We start from the raw sequence: 16,381 nt of genomic DNA on the forward strand, positions 1-16,381 counted from the left end.
GTTTTCCACTTTTTACTTTTTTTTCTCTCCTTCGTTCTTGTTATTGTTATTTCTTCCTTAATTCCTTCTTTCTTTCCTTCCACCTTTCTTTATTTCCTTGCCATTCCCTTTCATTCTTTCTATATTTTTTCTTTTTCTTTCCCTTTCATGTTCTCTCTTTGCTCTTCTTTCTGTCTTTCTTCCTCTTTCTTTCTTTTTTGCAACTTTTTCTTTTTTCTTTTCATCTTTCTTTCTTTCCGTCTTTCTTTCTTTCATCATTGCCTTCTTTCATTCCTTCTTTCATTGTTTCTTTCTCTTTCTTTATTTTTTCTTTCTTTCTTTCTCTTTATTTTTCTCTTTCCTTTTCTTTCTTTCCTTCTCTCCTTCTTTCCTTCTATCTTTTGATGTGTTTCCTTCTTTTCTTTATTTTTTCTTTTCTTGTCCTTCCTTCTCTCATGCATTCCTTCTCTTTCTTGCCTTACTTTGTTCTTTCCTTTCCTCTTTCTATTTATCTTTCACTCATTCTTTCCTTCTCTATTTTCTTCTTTCTTGCCTATTCCTTGCCTTCATTCTTGCGTTATTTCTTTCTTCCATCCTCCTTTCTTACTTCTTCCTTCCTTCCTTCTGCCATTTTAAGGCCTGTGTTAGCCGAGACCTTTGCATTTTCAGTTTCAACCAGACTTCATCCTTTAGTCTGTGGTTGATGTCATTCACATGTTTGTTCCACCCACTCCAATATACATTAAGGGGCAATGTATCATCCTACTTCAGCCATTGGCAGACTTCACTATGAGTTACAGCATGCCCCCCTTTCACAAGCAACACATCCACACACAAAGTAGTTCCCTTCAGTACCAGGGAAAAGTATGGCAATATGTGATTTTTTAAGACAACAAAACATTTGTGGCCTGTAGCAAATTATTTTTTTAGATTAATAGAGGCCCGGGAAAGTTTTAAATAATAACGTTTTTTCCAACAATCGTGACAAAGCAAAACAATAATTACCAGAAAGCTGGCAGCAATGAACAATGCTTTACCAGTGCTTGTTAAAAACGGGATGGTGTAAATTCAGCCCTAAATTGCCCAGAGGAAGTAAGCTTCAAAACCATGTTAATTTCTTCACAAGGGTCTTTAGGAGTCTCCCACCAATTTTGAATTCGTTGACAATCTCAAATATAGCCTTTAGAGCTCTATTGAATGTATCTTTGCTAAAAGCCACAAGTTAGGAAGCAGCACTCAAGGTATATTTTGCAGTGTCTGTGATTGAAGTTTTAAACTACCATGTCGACCTGGCAAGTGCACCCACTTGCCAGGCCCCAAACCTTCCTTTTCCTACATTTAAGGCACCCCTAAGGTAGGTGCAAGGTATCCCGATGGGCAGGGTTCAATGTATGTGAAAGGTAGGGCATGAGTGTGATGGTGTGTTTTACATGTCCTGATAGTGAAATTTATTTTTGGAGTTTTATATAGCGTGAACATGACTCAAATTGGATATCAAGCGCTGTACAAGTAGACTTCAGTCATACAATATTGGGAAAGGAGAAAAACAAATGTCAATAGGAGAAGGAATAACCATGGAGTTACATATATACAGTGCATCATTGAGTTTAACAGTTCTAAGAGCAACTGGAAGTCCACCCAACGCTAGCCAGGCTGAAGAAAGTTCATCGCTCCTGGTGAAGGACTGTACGTATCAAGAGCTTTTTAGTTTCTTTTTTGAAGTAGGTGGACAATGAGTTTGTCCAGATTTCTGGAGGTAGAGTGTTTCAAATTCTAGGGACAAGCCAGGAGACAGAGCGGCTGTAAGTTTTCTATTTTCTTTAACTTCTTAAGTTTTATAAAAGGGAGTCTGTACTTCTCAAGAAGTGTCTGCCACCAGATAACTCGAGTTTATTTGCCAAGTATACAGGAGTGTTGGGATGGACAGCTTTGTACATCATGCATGCAATCTTTAATTGGATACTGGATTCAAATGAGAGCCAATTAAGATTGTTTTAGTCTGGAGTAATGTGGTCTATTTTCCTGGAACATGTAATGAGTTTGGCCGCTGAGTTCAATGTGGCCTTTAACGGGGTTAACTTAGATTTAGGTAGGCTAGCAAGAGTGGCACTCCCATATTCAAATTGGGAGATGACCAGAAATTGAACTGCTAATTGAAAATCCATAGTTGATTATTCAGTCTCCCCCAATATGCTTTGTTTCTCCTCACTTCTGAAACTGGCAAGGGCTAGTCTTTTTCTGCATTTCGCATTATTTCTTTTTCTTGCTTGAACTTCTGTGTATTGGGAGGCGACTTGGAGCATCAACTACCTACCACCGAATAAAGTGGCACGTGGCAATGAGTGTTGTTTGTTTTCAGTTACTATTTTGTTTTTATGAACAATTCAGATGTCGACCCAATATTTCCATTTTTAATTTAATTTCAGTATTAGGCACAGCGGTGTCTTCTCACACATAATAGTAGTAAACTGGCAAAACATTATTTTGAGCTTACTATGACTTCATTGGGTATGCTATTGCAGGTGATCCCTGACCACAATGAAGGGTCATTTACATTTTTGTAAAATCTTTGTTCACAAATCAAGACTCAGGTTAATATTAGTAAGCAAGAACAAACACCAACAGCCAACAACTAAAGCTAGCAACATTTAAAGGTAAACTCACTAACGTGAAGTGGGTGCTCTTGGTGGGTGGCGCAGTGTAAGTGAATGTTGAAAAAGTTAGTGAACAAGAAGTGTGCAGTGAAACATAAAGCATAAAATGTTGACTGATAGATGCACAAATTCAAACTCAGTGAAGCCCTGCATTCAGGGCCCCACAAGTTGTAATTTTGTAATAAAGTCAATAGAACAATATGTCGATATTTCAACCCCAATGATTCAACATAGGAACGGAGTCTTCATCAGGGCATACAGGTAGACACCTCTTAGTGTAAGAGATATGCGAAGAATATGGTTGTCCTGTGTCATTCAGTTTCACAGTACTGATCCATCTTCAAGTCATGGTGCATCAATGCGAACTGTGAGGGTATGGCAGCATCAGGAACAATCGCTGTCTGGGGAAGAATGGTCGTTAATAGTTTTAATTAAGTCAGATTTTTCCCAAGCCATGGTTTGTTCGGCTCTCAGTTGGTCCATATCCTTGCCCATTAACTCCTAATCCTTCCTCCCCACATTCTCCTTCGAAGGGTGTCTAAGGGTTTGCATATCCATAACACAAACCAATGGCATACAAGTATTTTCTTCAGCACAGCAGAGTTGCAGTAAATATCTTTCCCAGATCTCACCACAATGGCATTTATTCAAGGAGACAGGCCATCCAGTTGAGGGATAAGACTCCAAAATGTGGTACTATCCCTGGAGCTCGCCCAATAAAAGATGTTATGCATTCCTTCACTTTCAAAATCAGTTTTGCTTTCCAGCATTTTATTCTATATGATTCTTTAAATTTAATAACAACGTCCTTGCCATCCACCTATCTGAGTTTCTTGTTCCGTTTTTGTAATTTCAAGGTTTCTTTCTTTAGTTATCTTGCTTCCTCCTTGTCACATGACAATTCCTTTTGGCGATTAAGTTTACCATCCCTGGGTGAGATACTTAATTGCCTTTGAGTACGCCCTGGTTGATGATAACCTACCACAGAGTTGACAATGTTCTCTTATACATTAATGGAAAAATTGCCCTTAAATGAATTTATTATTATTATATATTTATTATTTATTATGCGATTTATTCCAATAAGTTGTTTACCGTACAGAGCTTGCACTGGTCATATCTTGCTTGCACAGGAAGATTCAATTTTCAAGTCGAGCATTCAAGACCTCTCCTATATACTTTAGTTTATACTTATTATATACTTATATGTGAATGTACTTTGTGGGCTCTGGAGATCAGTCCTAGGACTTGTCTGCTTCCGCTTAGGGACTTTTTTTCTGTTCATCTGCCTCTATTTAACTGTCTTGATAGAAAACGACCAGAAGAGGTCAGTAAAATACCAAAATTGCTTTCTGCTGAGGAACTTTCTTTTTTTAATTTTTCTGGCAACTGCCTCTATTTAACTTTCTGGATAGAAAAAGACCAGCAGAGGTCAGTAAAATACCAGAATCACTTTAGCATTCTCTAGATTCCAGTCCATAGAAATTGTCTTCCATGAGCACCGGTAGACAATAATATTTTTGTCAAATCTTGTATTTTTAGTGATATGACAGTATATTAAAAACAGAGCTTTGGACTATGCCATTTCCCGCTGAAAGGCAATATTTCTCTCCATGTATTCCCATACCTGGTGTGTCACGCAGTTTGGTGCTTTCTTTAACCTCCATGTTAAAGAACAGTAGATGTTTCAGCACCCAGGCTAATGTGCTGCATTGCTAAATACATATAAGGTCCTAAAGGCGAGATGGATTGCATTGCAAATGCTTGTTAGTCAATGCAGTTTAAAATTATCATCTACTTAGGCAAGAGCCTTATTCTGCTCCTTATATGTAAACTCCAGGTTAAAATTAAAAATCTGACTGATGATTACTCTCGGGCAGATGTACGCTTTAGAAGAGAATCGTCATTTCAAGGAGCCAAGTGGAAACAATTAGGTACTGTAACATCTTTGACAAGCTCCAAAAGTGGACATTAAGGGTGATTAACCCCTGGCCAAACAAGTTAGACCAAAGCATTTGTTGCTACTGCGCCTTCTGGAGGGAGTGCAGAGCACACCATTTCCGAGATATTGCAGTATCACTGGAGTTCAATTAGAGCTGGCTCTTGCAAGCATGACAGAGAGATGGCCTCATTTAAATCCCCCGTTAAAATTATTTCATGCTCTGGAAATGCCTGCTGTTAAATGTCAAGTTGCTCTAGCAGTGCTGCCTGTTTCATTCTCTTTCTTGCAGAATCCGGCGGAATGTACAACTTGAAATGAGAAGGCCTGCTTTTCCCCCTCTCCCTTTCCCTCCTTCAGTTACATTGTGGACATAATACCACATCCCTGTACTTTCTGTTACATCACTTTTTGCATTAACCACTTCCCCCTCAACCACAAATCACAATAATAATGCTGCATCAACCCTTTATTCAGATGACACTGGTACTCGTGGAAGGTCAAAGATAGTGCTTGACAAAACATTTGGTACAGTCGGCCTGTGATATGCTGTGTCATATTCTGCACTTCTATATACTTTAATGGACAAATCCCTCATATTTTCTGTTATTTAATTTGTTTGATCAAACACTACTGATCAATAGAAAAGCTCTATTAAATGTGACCAGTGTCCAAGCCCTGTGTTCAGGAAAACAAAACCAAAATATAACTACAGGTTTTAACAGACTTCATAACGCTGAAATACAGTTTCAAAAGCTGGTAATAATCTTTGCAAACATATTTGGGTTTATTGTCAAAGGTAAACATTCACATGAGTAAATCTATAGGTAAAGGTTTAGTCTTGCTCTTAATATTTTGAGCTATTCACCATTTCTGAATGTAAAGTTACTCAAAAGGGTAGACACACTTGACAGAAACCTCTAGGGGCAGAGCCGAGATCTCTGCATGGTAAAGTATAGGGAAACGTTAGATTTTCTTTTAATTTAAATAAAATAAAATTGCAATAGTGAAGAGCTTTCATAATGTGATACATTTTAACACTCATTACAATGGAATTTTATTTTAAGTCTCTACCTCCAATATCGTTTATAAGGGGTTGTTGCAGTAACTAACAGTGAGTGGCCATGGGTGGTGCTGGACTTACTCAGGTTCTGAGTTGGAGAGTTCTTACAACTGTTTGGGTCCCTTTTGGCTGTAGTAGTGATAGAAGGGCAGATTGTGAATTGTATGAGGCTTAATGTTTTGTGAGAGGGTGAATGACCCTCCGTATACCCGTTTGCAACCTTTCCTTCACTCCTTACTCATCCCTTAACCCCTCCTCTTTAATGGAAAGTATTTCCTATTTTCCAGCCACTCCCCTCTGTGCCTCCCACATTTACTACTAAAATATATACTTACATGAGCGGAGATCTTCACAGTGGGGACAGAAATCTCTACTCATAAAAGACAGGATAAGCAGAGGAGTAGACCTCCACACAAAAGTATGTGAAAAGCAGTCTGCAGTACATTAGTAGTATTATTGTAGAACTACTAAATGTACCACAGAGTGCAGTTTGTGAATAGATTCTGATAGACTTGCATCTTTGGTGTGGTATTTCCCAAACCTTTTGTCTTCACTCCTGATTTGCTGAATTCGTTTTTGTTAGCATGATTGCTGTGCAAACTTTCCCACTGTTAATTAGAGCTATAGTACTTGTGCTCTCTTTCTTTAAATATGGTAAAATTGGACCATACCTAATTGGCACATTTAATGTACTTATAAGTCCCAAGTAAATGATACTGCCAGTACCTAAGGCATGTAAATTAAATAAAACTACTGGGCCTTCAGCACACATTGCTTCACGCACTATAATAGCCTTTTAAGACATGTCTCAGGCCTGCCACTGCAGTCTGTAGTGCAGATTTAAACTGCCTGTTCGACCTGTCAAAAAACCTCTTTTGCCTAAACCTTCCTTTTTAGTACTTATAAGTCACCCCTAAGATAGGCCTAAAATTTAGGGCTCATAGGGCAGGGTGCCTTGTATTTATAAAGTAGGTCATATGTGCTTTAGTTTTGCTTGTCCTGTCAGTGAAAAACTCCTAAAGAAGTTTTTCACTGTTATAAGGACTGTTGCTCTTATTGTCAAACACTAGGTTATCCCATTACATTTAAAAGGTGATACCTTTAGATTGGGAACAGGTAGAAATCTACTGTTTACACTCAAATGAATTGTAATTTAAAATTCTCTTTAATGGTTAAGTCAAATTGTAAGTCACAATTCTGAAAATGCCACGTTTTGAAAAGTTCAAACATAAAGAGAACAAGGTGATGGATGGAATGCTTGAATTAATCTCATCCCCTGTCAATTGCTCGGGCCCCTTCCTAATCCATCTTTTTTCACACACCATGCTACCGCAGTTGGGACCCAGCCGTATGCAAATCCGCCTTGGCCTGCTCCTCCTGGGAACAGTTCAGCCCGAACTGCCAGGCCATTTGCCAGTGTCCAGGGTCATACAACTGTGAATGACTCTGCTGTTGGGGTTTGTGTATTGCTTCCAAATAGTAACACAAAGGGGGCTTAGGTGTAGACAGAATGGGCATTCCTGGTAGGATGCTGCATGGGGCTGTACCCAGCCCCTCTTACATTTCAAAGAGATGTATCTCTTGCTAACACTAAGAAATCAGACACCAGGTTTGCCCTGTCTTTTCTCACTACAGTTTGGAGCCTTGACAGAGGAAGGAGAAGCACTTTCCAGGAACAGATGCGGGGGGAAGAGAGGGATTTCCCCCCCATACACACAAAGGCTGCCACCAATTATAAACAGTGGACCTCAGAGCCACTCTTAAGAACCATCTTGGACCTCTGAAAGTTACAGAATAATGCTCTGGTGCCAGAGGACTGCCCTGCGGCTTAAAGGACTGCCTTGATGTCTGAGAATGAAGATTGAACTTGCCTGCCTTCATTCCAGGCTACCCAAAATGACTCCAAGAATAAGCTGACTGTCCTTTGTGAGCTCAGGGATACCACAAGCTTCAGAGGCCTCCCAGCAACTGCCCAGCTGACCTGTGGAACTGAATGTGCCTGGATCTGAAACTTAACCTGCCCAAGCCCTGCGGCTGGCGTCTGCTGGAGTGAGTCCTAATGCCCCAGAGGTTCCCTCCCAAGGTCCTGGATCCCTGGCTGACATTAGCCTCGTCGCTCAGTTGAAAGCTTCATAGAAACTGAAGCAGAGCGACACCAAGCTCCCCAAAGTCTGACTGCACAGCTGAGTGCTTCATTGGACCGAACGCAAAACAACGAATAGCCCCCCCACAGCCTTACCGCACTGCTGAGAGCTATAAGAACTGATGCCCAGCAACACAAAGCTGTGCCGCACAACTAAAGGACTCATATGTCTATGTCTATGTATTGGTTTTTGTAAGGCGCGCATATCACCCAAAGGTCTCATAGCGCCGACAGATGTTCAGATGGTAAGGTAGGAGGCAAGCAGAGTTAAAATAGCCATGTCTTTAAAAGTTTGCGGAATTTCTGATGGCTGGGTTCAAGTTTTATGTGCAAAGGTAGAGTATTCCAGCTTTCTGGGGCAATTTTGGAGAAGGATCTATCTCCATTTTTGACGGTTCGTACTTTGGGGACCGCTAGGAGGTGAAGACTGGACGATCTAAGTGTTCTAGCAGGGCGGTAGTTCATCAATTTATTTGCTAGGTAGGCAGGACCATTGCCGTTCAGGGATTTATGGACTAGGCAGCACATTTTAAACTTAATACGTTTTTTGATGGGGAGCCAGTGAAGCGTCTTCAGACAGGGGGCAGAGGAGGTGCGGGCGGGTAGATCGAGGGCCATTCTGGCTACTGTATTCTGAAGAACCTGTAATTTATTTAGGAGGTTCTCATTGATGGAGGCAAAAAGAGCATTGCCATAATCCAAGCGACTAATGATTAGTCCCTGGATTAATGGTAGGCGAGAGGACAGAGGAATCCACTTAAAGATTTTCTTTAGGTTGCGCAGGAGACCGAAGCTGGTATGAGAGATGTTATTAATGTGTTCTGTCAAGGTAAGCTTATTGTCTAGCATTATGCCCAGGTTGCGGGCTGCTGGTTTAGGAGGAGGACAGGCACCCAACGGTGCTGGCCACCATTCGTCGGACCAATGCTTGTGAGCATTGCCAAAGAGCATGATCTCCATCTTAGACGCATTCAGTAGAAGATAGTTCTCTGTCATCCAGTCCTTAACTGCTAGCATGCAATTTTGGAATCTCGATTTGGTGTCGGTTGCGTTTGGTCCCAGGGTAATAAGGATTTGAGTGTCGTCAGCGTAAGACACGGTCTCAAATCCGTAGGCTTTAATTAATCTTGCAATGGGAGAGACATAAAGATTAAAAAGCGTGGGGCTCAAAATAGAGCCCTGGGGCACACCTTTGTCTGCTTCCTGATTGGCAGATGAAAATTTGCCAATCTGAACCTTTGAGGTACGTCCGGTTAAGTAGCTTTTGATCCATGCCAGGGCTGAGCCCTCGACACCAACCTCAGTCAGCCGTTCTATCAGAATGCTGTGTGAGATGGTGTCGAAGGCTGCGGATAGGTCTAGTAATATTAAAATGGCTGATTGTTTGGCATCCAGTGCCAACCTGATGTTACCGACTGTTTCAAGTAGGGCTGTTTCGGTGCTATGGAATGCCCTAAAGCCAGACTGGGAAGGATCTAGAATTTTGTTGGACTCAAGGTGTTTAATGAGCTGAGTATTAATTAGGGATTCCATGACCTTGCCAAACAGCGGAAGCAGCGAAATGGGCCTGTAATTCATAGGAAGGGACGGATCGGTAGAGGGCTTCTTCAGGATAGGTCTGACGATGGCTTCTTTCCAGTGTGAGGGGACCGTTGAGTGAGCAAGTGAAAGATTAAAAATTTTAGTTAAGTGAAGTACCAAGATGGGCGCAATTTTAGATAGGAGGAGAGAAGAGGCTGGATCAGCAGGGGAGCCTGACTTAATTCTGTTCAGGGTGTTAGCGACTTCTTCATCCGTAAATAAGTGGAATTGGCTAAGGGTTGTGATGGGAACCGGCAAGGATATATTGACGGGTGAGTCAGGTGAGGAAGTAGAAACATTGGGGTTAGTGAATGATTTGTAAATATCGTTTATTTTATTGTAGAAAAAAGACGAAAGGGTGTTAGCCCATTCCCGGGACTCATTTGTGACAGGTTGACAGGTTAAGGGGTTGGAGAACTCTTTGACTATTTTATGGAGTTCTTTGTGCGAATTAGCGGCCTGGTCTATCCTATTCCCCAGATAGGCTTTTTTGGCTAGCGCTATACCGCTCATATATTGGTGGTGAAATTTTTTATAATGAGACCTGTCACTGGGGTCTTTGGTGCGGCGCCACTTGCGTTCGTGGGCTCTAACAGCCACGTTCATGGTCTTCAGTTCAGCAGTAAACCACGGGGACATTTTATTAGGACATCTCTTAAGTTTATTGGGGGCGATTATGTCGAGAGTAGCAGTGATGGCTTGTTCTAACTCGATGGCTGCCATCTGAAGCAACTCAGAGCAACTACAGTCCATGCAACGAAACGCCACTCAAACTTTGCAATAAGGACATAAGGTACAACTCCCAGTGGTCCGAACTCTGTTCTGTGATTGGCCTGCACTCTATCGTGGTTGGCCTGAACTTGTGACATTGTCCCATCCCAGCATGATCAGAATCCTCAGTTGGCACATCCTGCTTCTTGGCATTATTTTTACTTAAACATTTATATGTCAACATCTCCGATTCTACTGATTTGATTTTTGTCGTTAAGGTATCATTTTATTTATTAAAAAATGTAATCTATGTTTCAAAAATGGTTTCAGATTTTTCTTGTGTTGCGTTTTTACTTCATTTATGTTTGTGTACTGCATACATAATTTACACATTGTCTCTACGTTAAGCCTGACTGCTTTGTGCCAAGCTACCAGAGTTAAACAAAGGTTAATTTAATGCGGTTCACTTTGACAATGATTGTGGTTGCTTCCACATCCCACAACCAATAACCCAATTTCTTACAGATCCCAAAGATTTTATCACAAGACAATGAAGCATTACAATATGCATACCTCATTAATATCACTGTCCTCATATATAAAATTCTGTGCAGGAGCCATCACCATCAGTTATTGCTGCTCCTGGAAAGAGGTATATTCTTTTACTGTTCATTACCTCTGTGACACTACCCTTCTTTTTTTATTACCATTACCTATTTAAGCTATTTCTTGTTTTATACATTCTCCCTTTGATATCCACTTTTGTTGTGTCACTTCTTTACTGGGACATTTTTCCCTTTTCATTGCTCTCCAGGATGTGCGTTCAATAGTGCGGTTACCTGCCCAACTCCTGTGCCATTTCCTTTCCTATATACCTTCCTGTTATGATCAACTCTAATCCTGTTGCCTGCTGGACATTGAAGATTTTAAATCATGGTCACCCTTCACACCCCCACAAGGGAATATATGATGTTACAATGAATGCAATTACAACGCATGCTTTTACAACGCAGTCTTTACATTACAACTACCATTATATTGCATGAATTTACAACGCATGCCATTAATACACATTTTTAAAAACTACCATTACAACACATTCCATTACAACGCATACCATTACAACGCGTATCATTACAACGCATAACACTTTTAGAGGAACAGTAGGGTAAGTCTTGGATAGTGTAGGAGCAAAAGTTACTATTCCCTCTCTAAGGAGTGCAAATTTAGGGCACGTGTTGGATAGTTTAGGGGTAAAAATTACTAAGTGTTGGATAGTGTGGGGTAAAAATCAGTATTCCCACTCCAGTGAGAGCAACAGTAGGGAAAGTGTTGGATAGTGAAGGGGTAAAAATTACTATTCTCATATACCTCAAAACCCATACCCACCATAATAATAAAAAAATCTTCATTACTTACCTTTTAATGCGTTGTAATGGCAGGTGTTGTAATGGCATGCATTGAAGTGAAATGCGTTGTAATGGCATGCATTGCAATGGCATGCAATGTAAAGGCAGTTGCGTTGTAAAGGTAGGTCATTGTTATGATTTTGTTGTGATGGATGTTTCCCCCACAAGGCCTTGCATATAAAGCTAAGGTTAAAACAAAGAGATAGTGTATTATTTACTTCCCTTTAAATACAAAAAAGCCAACTCTGCACACCTTGAAACACCCTCAGTCCTACAGATTATCTGGTCATGTTGGGCTCAGAAGATGTACATTTGATGACTCCTTTCCCTTTCAGACATCTCATCTCACAACACCATCAGCTGATGACTCAGGTGTGCCCTATTGTTTTTGGGGGATACATATGCCTCCATCGCAGCTAAAAAGCACTACTCTGCCCTCCTGAGTTTAAATCCCAAGATAGCTGATTTTTCTAGTTTCAGTAAGAAAAAAGTCCTATATTTAATTAAAGAACTTAAGTGTCTACAATATGTCCCTCTCCTGACCAGGGGGTTTAGACTTCTGTTCAATATTTTATACCTCTACACTGCTATTTGGTTTACTACCTGTTATGACTACACAAATAATGTTTTGGTTTCTGTGGAACTGTTAGGCTTAATGTTGTCGATCAATCAATCAATCAGGATTTGTATAGCATGGCTGCTTCACCCATGAAGATCTTGAGGTACTGTGGGGTCATGCTGCATTCTCACGCTGTCTGTTCCTATTGGTTGAACATCCAGGTCTTGAGGTACTTCCTGAACTGTTCGAGAGATGTTGAGGCTCTGAGGTGCAGGGGGAGGGTGTTCCTGGTCTTAGCCTCCACCTCCGCAGATGCTAATTTAAACCCATTGCCCATCTGTTCTAAATGTTTGGATAATTCTTTGTGAACCATCGGCTTAACAAATTGCCTATCTGTGTCATGATTGGTTGCCACATTATATCATAGTGAGACTAACTAACCAATTCTCAAAAGGTTTCCAGAATTGTGCCTACTTGATGTTAGAGCATTGTACATATAAAACACAGAAGTATTTTGCAGAATTCAACCAATCTATTTGTGAAGGTACCCCATATAAACCCTTTTATGACATACTTCCTCTCATGCCAAGGATATCAGGTAGAATAGTGACTTGGTATGGATAGTCAATAAATATATCATATACACTTGCTTTTAAGGTAATCCAAAAATAACAAGGACCAGGCTGGTCTCTATTTTCTGCATGAAATTCTTGGTAAGGTCTTACCCAGATCCTGCCAATAGATTTTCAGTTTTGGGCAATTTACCAGCAAATGACCATCATCTGCTACAACATACCTCATTTACTGCAGTCTTACTCTATACGTTTTTGAACATTTGCTAGATTCAATAGGGACTAGTATAATATATGGAGGGTGAAAAAAGTGATTCCTCCTGAGTATAGCAGATTTACCTGTAGAATAAAGTATGCTTAGAGATACTTGATATTGAATTTCCAGCTCCAGCATAGGTAGGTATCCTTCCCAGGTGCTACACTGTGGCTTCTGAGTCCTGTTGTCTGAGCCACATATGTCCCAATATCAAACAGAGACTTCCTATTTCCTCTGTATAATATTTTGTAAGGCTATTTTCATTGGGCATGTTTTGTTCTTAGTTCACTCATGCATTGCATTTAAAGCCTATTATGATTACACCCCCTAAACAAGATTTTAAAGCACTTTATTGGGCTTCCGTCAGACTTCTTTCCGTTGCGCGGTCAGATGCTGTTACCCTAACAGGTAGATTTTTGGTATATAAAACAGATGCCTTCTTGGAAAACTATTGGGACATCATCACTAAGAGTCTGGACAAAAAACTATACCATCAGTTTAGAGTCGGGTCTTTACCCGTAAGGTCCTTCTCCAGGAAATGGTCTAGTTCAAATGAATCTTGTCCATGGTGTAGTGACCACAAGGAGAGTGTGGGACACTTCTTTTTTGCATGCCCTGCTTATCATGCCCCTAGACATAGATGGATTAGGCCTATTTGTCAAAGGCTGAAAATGAGAGGGAGCTCAGAGGCTTTGTGGACTTTGCAAACTAATACCTTGGAGACTGTGGTAATAGGTGTTGCAAAGTTCCTTGGGTGGGCTTGGGTTATCAGAGCCAGACATCTCCAGGTATCCTGATTGTCTTCTTTTTTGTAAGGGTTTTCATACATTAAGTCTATAAAATGTTGTGTAATGCTTTCTTAATGATGAACTGTATTGAATATAGGTGGGTTTTTAATTTTTTTTAATGTAATGTAATGTATGCATGTATTATTGCTCCTTTGTTGTACTGTCTTTTATGATATTAAATCGAAATAAAGATATATGAAACCTGATTACACCTATTGTTTCCTTTTGATGATCCCAAGAATGTAACTTGCCAGTAGACAGACTGTGGATGGAAACATGGTAGCCAGCTGAGGAAGTCAGTTTCTGGACTGACATTTTCTTCTGAACCCCCCAATCCATTGATCCCTTCAGGGGAGTCACCCAGATTTTGAGAAATATTCAACCTTAATTAATTCACTTTACATTCAGTAAGCATATAAAAACAGGTACTTGGCGCTGAGCTAAGGTGGTATAACCCATCATGATACAGCTTCAGTTGAGAACATTTTGAATTCTTGACTGGTGGCAAAAAGTGTTTTCTGGCCTATGATTTTGCAAAAAAAGTATAAAACAGTTACACGTAGAGTCTTTCAGCCACCTCTCTTAATCCATTGGTCCATTGTTGTGTCATTCACATTTTGCTTCCGCTCATTACAGCATTCAGCATGGGAGAATTGGTCAGCCTATGTAAGGCACAGGTTAACTCCGCTTTGAGAGACTATATACTTTGCTCTCTCACAATGAGCACATTCACACACAAGCTAGTTCCCTTCAGTGCCAGTGGTTTTGTTTTTACTTTATAGTTATTTTAGAGTGGCATTTGTGTTAGAGCCTGTTGTGATAATAGGATGCTTCAGATGCACATTCCATCTTTATTAGATACCATCTCTTGCTGATGCTGCTGTAAATTCCTTTTGGAGTGTTCTGCTTTTCTGACTGCTGGTATTTCACAGCATACCAGATTGTGTCCAATTGAAGATGTTCCGTATTCGTTTTCCACTTTTTACTTTTTTTTCTCTCCTTCGTTCTTGTTATTGTTATTTCTTCCTTAATTCCTTCTTTCTTTCCTTCCACCTTTCTTTATTTCCTTGCCATTCCCTTTCATTCTTTCTATATTTTTTCTTTTTCTTTCCCTTTCATGTTCTCTCTTTGCTCTTCTTTCTGTCTTTCTTCCTCTTTCTTTCTTTTTTGCAACTTTTTCTTTTTTCTTTTCATCTTTCTTTCTTTCCGTCTTTCTTTCTTTCATCATTGCCTTCTTTCATTCCTTCTTTCATTGTTTCTTTCTCTTTCTTTATTTTTTCTTTCTTTCTTTCTCTTTATTTTTCTCTTTCCTTTTCTTTCTTTCCTTCTCTCCTTCTTTCCTTCTATCTTTTGATGTGTTTCCTTCTTTTCTTTATTTTTTCTTTTCTTGTCCTTCCTTCTCTCATGCATTCCTTCTCTTTCTTGCCTTACTTTGTTCTTTCCTTTCCTCTTTCTATTTATCTTTCACTCATTCTTTCCTTCTCTATTTTCTTCTTTCTTGCCTATTCCTTGCCTTCATTCTTGCGTTATTTCTTTCTTCCATCCTCCTTTCTTACTTCTTCCTTCCTTCCTTCTGCCATTTTAAGGCCTGTGTTAGCCGAGACCTTTGCATTTTCAGTTTCAACCAGACTTCATCCTTTAGTCTGTGGTTGATGTCATTCACATGTTTGTTCCACCCACTCCAATATACATTAAGGGGCAATGTATCATCCTACTTCAGCCATTGGCAGACTTCACTATGAGTTACAGCATGCCCCCCTTTCACAAGCAACACATCCACACACAAAGTAGTTCCCTTCAGTACCAGGGAAAAGTATGGCAATATGTGATTTTTTAAGACAACAAAACATTTGTGGCCTGTAGCAAATTATTTTTTTAGATTAATAGAGGCCCGGGAAAGTTTTAAATAATAACGTTTTTTCCAACAATCGTGACAAAGCAAAACAATAATTACCAGAAAGCTGGCAGCAATGAACAATGCTTTACCAGTGCTTGTTAAAAACGGGATGGTGTAAATTCAGCCCTAAATTGCCCAGAGGAAGTAAGCTTCAAAACCATGTTAATTTCTTCACGAGGGTCTTTAGGAGTCTCCCACCAATTTTGAATTCGTTGACAATCTCAAATATAGCCTTTAGAGCTCTATTGAATGTATCTTTGCTAAAAGCCACAAGTTAGGAAGCAGCACTCAAGGTATATTTTTTGTCACAGTTACCATGAAAGTGAACACGTTCCTGTGGTGTCAAAAATTCACCTGCATCAAAATAGTTTTTGAAAAATGATGGTAAAATAGTGAATGTAGTAATTGTTTTAAAAATGTCTAAGTGGCTGATTCCGAGTTTGGCAGTGCTGCACCGGCTTAGTGCAGGCCCTGCACCACCAAAACCGTGCATGGCTCACCCACCAGATTACGAGTACAACTCATGTCTATTGGGCTTTTCTTTTGTAATCCCCACAGTGGTGCCCTGAAAACAGGCACGGGAATAGGAACGCAAAAGAAGTTCTAGCATGTCATGGACTGTGAAGTCCATGCCATGCTGGAATTTGGGGTGCATTCAAATAGGGGGGCACATGTTATTTTCCCCTCAAATTTATCCCCATGCCGGCTGGGGCATGAGGGCCCTGTTGGGCTCTCTTTGTTACCCCACCGCCAGTCTTGTCATGGCAGGCTGACCACCATAAAAAGGCTGGCGCTGGGAAAAATAATAATATTCTCGGCGGCCCGTGACG

The sequence above is a fragment of the Triturus cristatus genome, chromosome 1_1, assembly GCF_964204655.1.
Source record: "Triturus cristatus chromosome 1_1, aTriCri1.1, whole genome shotgun sequence".
In the NCBI taxonomy this organism is placed as follows: domain Eukaryota; kingdom Metazoa; phylum Chordata; class Amphibia; order Caudata; family Salamandridae; genus Triturus; species Triturus cristatus.